At 41.0% G+C, this 7,069-nt stretch overlaps 1 long non-coding RNA gene across 1 annotated transcript in view; it reads right to left on the bottom strand.

The window, feature by feature from the left end:
- The window catches only part of LOC100688410, a 9,065-nt gene extending 3,209 nt beyond the window's left edge, over positions 1 to 5,856 (bottom strand). Inside the window, exon 1 of the long non-coding RNA XR_005357009.1 lies at positions 5,459 to 5,856. This is a non-coding gene — a long non-coding RNA (uncharacterized LOC100688410). The remainder of the gene's footprint in view (positions 1 to 5,458) is intronic.
- Positions 5,857 to 7,069: the final 1,213 nt, after the last annotated feature.

The raw sequence follows: 7,069 nt of genomic DNA, 5'->3' as shown, positions 1-7,069 counted from the left end.
GTATGTAAGATCTGGCCAAAAGTAAATAATTAAGTTTTGGTTCCCTTTTCTTAATAGTAAAGTACAACATAAGTGAGTTCAAAGTGAGTTCTGGAAGAGAAGAACTTAGTAAATGTTTACATTTTTCACTGATCTGATCATATCTTAAGGTTTTATTATTTTTGTTTTTAAAGATTTTATTTATTTATTCACGAGACACACACACACACACACACACACACACACACACACACACAGAGGCAGAGACACAGGCAGAGAGAGAAGCAGGCTCCATGCAGGGAGCCTGACATAGGACTAGAACCTGGGTCTCCGGGATCACGCCCTGGACTGAAGACAGGTGCTAAACCGCTGAGCCACCTGGGCTGCCCTCTTAAGGTTTTATTACTGGTTTTTAGATAGTAAGTTCCAGATTGACTTTATGGAATTGAAGAGAATGTGTCCTATTGGTTTGAGAGACTGCAGAAAAGCTCTTAGATCCCAATTGGGATCTTTCTGGTCACGGTTCCAATGGCTTCATAGATTTTGTGTGATATCCTCAGGAAACAGATAGGTTTGGAGTCAGATAGACCTAGATTCAAATTTTCTGTCTGCATTTCTTGGCTCTGCGACCTTGGGTACAAGATAGTCTTTGAGTAAACCTTAGTGTTCCTTATTGGCCAAATGAGAATCACAGTTTTTATTTTCCAGATTTAATTTTGAGCTCTAAGTAATATAAACAAACAGAGCCAACACCAAGCTAGACAGTGCTGCCTTAACTGCAATAATCTGAAGTAACAGTTCTTGTTTTTATTTTTCTTGTTTCATTAAAGAGATGAGAGGTTGGCCAAAAGGAAGAGACCAAGCTTAGCCTTCAGGGTGGACAGCCCAAGTCTCATGGGAGAGATGAAGGAAGAAAGCTCGCCTTGAGTGAACATCCTGTTCACAGAAACCAACCCTACACTTTTGAATCAGATCCTTGAGCATATTGAAGTAAAAAGGCTCCTAATACTCCGCGTGTGGTTTTTAAAGAGAGGAAGTGGTCAGGTACCGCATATTACCAAGAAGAGCTCTGTGACAGATTGTATTTTACAAAGATGTCTGCGATAGTTTCCCATCACAGACCACACATTGAGAAATGCTGGAAATTAATGCAATGTATTTATATTTCAATATAACTTTTGATATGCTCATTTGTTTCAAATTATCAATGTAATACAAGCTCATTATGAGAAATTTGGAAAATACAATAAAAGAGTGTGAGCTTAAAAAAAAACAAGTTAGCACTGGTATTAAAATATCTTTTGGATGAATTTCTGTTTTCAAGTGTTTAGCTACATAGTTCAGATACAAAATTATAAGTGACCATGATGCTAAGGCTGTGTCTTCACATGCAAAACAAAGTGCAAATTAAGATAATTATTGCAAAAATTTAGGCCTAGAACTTGCTTACCTAGACAATCCCTATAATTAAGGAAAGGTGTTTGGGATAATTGCCTCAATTTACCACTTCAGTTGGTTGAGGGAATGAGGTATCAGGAATTGGCTGGCATAAGTTTTCTTTTCTGATTGTATAAAATGCTTAATCAGACCATTTTTCTCAAAGTATTTTTTTGCTCAATGAAAAGCCTTTAACGAAATATTAAACATACTTTGATTGAATTGTCAAAAGAATCTTCCTATTTTCAATGCCCAAATTACCAATCAATTCTATCAATTTAGTTAAAAAAAAAAAGAAAAAGAAAAAGAAAGAAAGAAAAGAAAACCAAAAAGCAACCAAGCCATTTAACAATTTCAAAACATATATTTCTAGGTATAAAACCTTCCCTGGAATATTTGTAACAAGCAAAATAAAATGTACCCTCCACATTGTACTGAGTTATGCCCTATCAGATTTATAAAAACAAATAGGGGGTGAGCCGCACTTGGACAGAGTTTCCATTTGCCTCCATAGCATGTGCATATTGTGGGGTGTTAGGTAATGAGATGATCTGAGGAGGGAGAAAAGGGGGGGGCTACAGTCCAACAACTTAGATCAGATTGCAAATATTGTCTTTTATAAGACTAACCTAAAATATTAGCTTTCTAAAAGATGTTCAGAAGGTACATTTTAGGAGTGCTTCCCATCTTGTCCTCTGTGTCTTATATTAAAGGATGCTGAATAAGTTGTCAGGTACAGCTTACTATCAAGAATCATGAGGAAAATTGATATAAAATGAAATAATCAGAGGAGTAGATAAGAGGCATGCAAGGTCTCCCTGTGGCCTTTGATCTCACCAGGAAAGGAAATGTAGACCTTGAAAAGCAAAGCTGGGGTGGGGGTACCTGGGTGGCTCAGTTGGTTGAATGTCTGCCTTTGGCCCAGGTCATGATTTCAGGGTCTGGGATCCATCCTAGCTCCATGTCAGGCTCTCTGTTCAGCAGGGATCCTGCTTCTACCTCTACCTGCCACTCCCCCTTCTTGTGCTCTCTCTCTCTCTCTCTCTCTCTCTCTCTCTCTGTCAAATAAATAAATAAAATCTTAAAAAAGAAAAAAAGAAAAAGCAAAGCTGGAACTCAGCAGGCCCGGGGCACATACCATGGAAAAACCATTTGTGAGGGAGGGAGATTAGGGCTTGGGTCAGCAGCGGAGGGAACTAGACTGGACTTCTGATGGATGTCATGCAAAGCTGCCAGTTTACGTCTTCCCACCAGCACACTGTCCACCTTTTGAAACCTCACTTCCATTGTCGGGTTGCTGAGTGTTTTATTTCTTACATTCAAGATGGCCAGCTTGAGAAGGGACTGTCACTTTGAGTCATATCATGCCAAAAGGAAGACAGTATAAGCACAGGGAGGCTCTGCCTTGCAAAAAAAGTGTCTGGTTAATTCAGACTTGGTTAATTTCTCAGCTGTCACCCATGATATCAAACAATTTAACTTTCTACCTGTCGTCATTTTGAAGATGCCTATGTGTAAAATCACGATTTCTTGATGAATAGTTGTTTGCCAAGATGTATCTTATGTTTTGTAGAATGCTAAAATGCACCGAATGGGAGAATCTGCAGGCTTTGTTCAAAGCCCTCTACTGCCTTGAAATGTAGTACTTTGTACTTGGCAAAATGCAACAAAGCCTAATAACCCAGACAAATACTTTTCTGAAACTTCTAGTTGCTATTCTAAAGATTCATAAATAAATGTGGCTGGTTTCGAACTTACTGGGGCAACGATTGATATATCTGGTTCTTCTCACAGGAGGTGGGTGTCCTGGTGAGGTGTGTGTGGTGTGGGAATCAGTCACTGTCCAACTGGGACTCCGCTGTTCCTCAGATCATCTCTCCCTAATTCACATTTCCTGTTACAGTGGTAACTGGAGGTAATCAAAAGCAGTAGGATATTTATTTTCTGGGTTTAGCTGATTAAAGAGAATCTAAGAGGTACCTTGTAACCTTTGTGTGCCTGCTCAGACAGTGGGGTTCTTTCCACTGAGGCAGCTCCTTTTCCTCTAAAATCAATCCAAATGATATCCTCAACTGGTCCTATATTTAACTAAAATAAAATAAACCAAGGGAATACCTGGGTGGCTCAGTGGTTAAGTGTCTACCTTGGGCTCAGGTCGTCATCCCAGAGTCCTAGGATAGAGTCCCTCATTGGGCTCCCTGCAGGGAGCCTGCTTCCCCCTCTGCCTATGTCTCTGCATCTCTCTGTGTCTCTCATGAATAAATAAATAAAATCTTAAAAATAAATAAATAAACTGAGGTTTTTATTCCATCACTTAGGGTACATAATAACTGGTCTATTACCTATTTTTAAGAAAAGTAGCAAGTATTTAAATGATATGACTTCTTCATAGAGTAAAGATAAACTCTTTTCCAATTCTTGCCAAGAGCAATTTCTTAACTAGGGTGGAATGGGAAGGGAGGGAAGAAACAAAAAATCACCAAAAATAGGTGTTCTGTATGAAAAATCAGTGGATGACTCTAATATCATCTCAAGAGTAAAAAGGAACAATAATAATAATAAATGGCAAATCAGAAACGGATAGTACTAAATTTCCCTCCCTTTTCACCACCTTACAGGATATCCCGTCTAGCTGCAGAAACAAAACATGGAAATGAATCAGTCGATAAAGGATTTTCTCCCATTAAAGATGTCAGTGATTTTGTCCCATGCAGGGGAAGTTAAACATTAAGATAGATGTTCACAATCTGTGGACGCCACAGCACCACCTCCTCTTTACGCCCCGCAGGGGGATGCAAACTTTTCTGTGTGTGATAAAGAACATCAAGAGCAGAAGCATTTTATCTAAGTATGATAATACATCACGCCACAGGCTGACCTAAATATTTAATTTTTCCAACACTGATTAGTCTTTTGACTTCTCTTTTGACTGCTGCCATACCTGACAACTTGCCTTTTTCTTACTACATCTCAGAAAGTGACATCTAGTCTCTTCTAACTTCTTTGAGGGGACAGGGATGGAGTCGTGAAATTAGTAACAGTCGGTGTGGAGCCCACAAGAGAGAAGAAGAGAAGCTCTTAAATTCAGGAGAAATTCAGAGGTCATTCAAAAATCATTGCAGGGGTGTTCACTTCAGAAAGTTGCAAATTGCCTGTAAACAGCTTATATTTTTCACAAGCTGAAACTGAAAAGGTTAGGGATGCTGGGGAGTTCAGTGGTTAAGCATCTGCCTTCAGTTCAGGATGTGATCCCGGGATCCTGGGATCGAGTCCAATATCCAGCTCCCCAGCAGGGAACCTGCTTCTCCCACTGCCTGTGTCTCCACCTCTCTCTCTGTGTCTCGGTGAAAAATACATAAAATCATTTTTAAAAATCTGAAAAGGTTAGTTTGATAGTAGTGATCCCTTCATCATGTGTTCCTGTATCAAAGCATTGAGTGGTATACCTGAAATATACACAATTTGTATTTGTCAGGTTTGCCTCAGAAAAGCTGAAAATTAAATTAAATGAAACATCAGGCAAGGAAAGGAAGGAAGGAAGGTAAGAAGGAAAGGAAGGGAAAGTCTATTACATTCCCAAGGTTCGTATGACTGAGAAATGAACTTGTCCTAAAAATCAGGTTTAAGACATCGATTCGATGTTTAGAAGGGCTTCGGCTTTCCACTTTCCCAGAAAGAGAAACTGAGTATCACACATGGTTGGGATGTTGGGATCAAGATGGAGGATTCTCTGGGATGAAATATTTAAAGGAAGAGATGAAGAAAGATTAGTGTAATGCTCACTTCAGGCAGCTTCTAGGGCAGTGCTTGTCCAAATTTGCACGGCCAACTCCCCCCACCCCAGGACATGTGGTCAGTTCTGCGGGGCTTGCCACAGACATCAACCACTTCTGTGACACGCTGGCTGCAGTTCAACAGTAAAGCATGCATATCCTCTACTGAGCATTTGGGGGCCTGCAGGCACCGAGGTATGATATAGATGGCAAAAAAAAATAATAATAAAATAATAAAATAAAAGGAAAAGTATGATCTTAAAACTCACCACTGGAAGCCATCTAGGTGTCCTGCTCAGGCTTCCAAAGTGGGCATTGAGACAGGCCACCCAAACTGCTGATATCCTTCATTGACTCTTTCAGAGCGATCGTGAGCCTAATGACTTTGTTTTTAGGTTTTGGAACTGAACTTTACAGGGACCGATTCCAATCCTGGGTGGTGCTGAGAAAAACTGAAGTCTCAACCAGAATCTGGCAGAGACCACCAGACGCGTTTCATGTGAGGGCCTTTTCCCATAATCTGACCAAAATGGTTTATGAATGTTCTGGGGAGCAAAAAGCAGGTCCCAGAGGCCGAGAAAGGGCCGTGCCCTGCTCCCAGCTAGGAGACCACACAGCCGTCCTCTTTCCCCTCTGAGTATTTATAGTCAGAAAAACCACACCACCCCTCTCATTCGGAAGCTAAGGGTGAAAGTGGAAAAAGCCAGCAAACACAAATTGCATCCTACAGCTGAGAAAGCCTCTCTCTTGGAAAAGCTAGAAAATAAATAAATAAAGGGGGAAATCCAAATGGGATTGCTCTTCAAACACACAAATGATCTTATGTTAACAGTTGGGATTAAACAGCTGTCTCGTGGTTATGTGATCATAACAGATGCTGTGTGCAAACGTTTCCTGCTAGCTTTGTTTTGGTTATTGCTGTTTGTGCAGTTCAATGGGCTGAATTCAGCTTAAGGGATACAGGTTTTTATTATCCTTCTGTGCTGCACGGGCAGCTTCATCATCTCTTTAAGAGGGAAGGAGGCGAGTGTGAGGCAGAGACGGAGGGGAAATGGAGGGTGGGTTCTCCGATGTCACATCGGGAATGATGTCACATTGATGAAATTCCAACACACTGGTTTATGACCACTTTGCCATGAAAGTGGTCCCCAGTTCTATTATGTGGCTGTGTTCCACCCCCGCCCCACCCCCCCACCCCGACCCCACCCCACCCCCTGCCTTGTGGAGGCTGTCCTTGGGTCCTGGGCAGTTTATGCAGCTGGAATAGAATTTATAGAACATAGAGAAAGGCTTTTTGATGACTAACAGCTTACAACCTCGTAATGATCCCCATTCCGTCTCTTTTCTTCCCATGCCCTCCAGAGATAAAATACCCGAGTGGATTTTGATTTTCTCCTAGAAATTGTATTTCATCCTAGGAGTGGGGATCGCCCTATCTATGTCAGCCAAGTGACATAGCGAGCTGCCACTATTTTTTGCAAGTTCAAATCTGGAAGCCATTTTGGCCTGAATTATATTACTTGTTTAAACCAAAATATCCTCTTGACTCAAATTCTTCAGAGAATGGCCATGATTCATAACCCACTTTGCCAACCAGAAGATTTCACTTTTATTACTGATGTTTTCCAATTTTTTTGATCTGATGTAAATGGCAGAAATAATGTTTCTGGGTTCAAAAAGCACCTGGCTGCCTTGAGGAGGAGACAGGGAGAGTAATGTGGTCCATACTTAGCAGGTCAGGCGTGGGTGCTGGTTGCTCATTCCTGCCACTCCCCAGGACCTTGGTCCTCATGTTGAAAAGGCTGCTCATCAGGCAAACAGCTACACAATCGCCGGCTGGTAGCTCATCTGCTTTTTGTAATTTTGGATGGGGAACAGAG

The sequence above is a fragment of the Canis lupus genome, chromosome 3, assembly GCF_011100685.1.
Source record: "Canis lupus familiaris isolate Mischka breed German Shepherd chromosome 3, alternate assembly UU_Cfam_GSD_1.0, whole genome shotgun sequence".
Classification (NCBI taxonomy): domain Eukaryota; kingdom Metazoa; phylum Chordata; class Mammalia; order Carnivora; family Canidae; genus Canis; species Canis lupus.
This window is presented reverse-complemented; position numbering and strand designations above follow the sequence as displayed.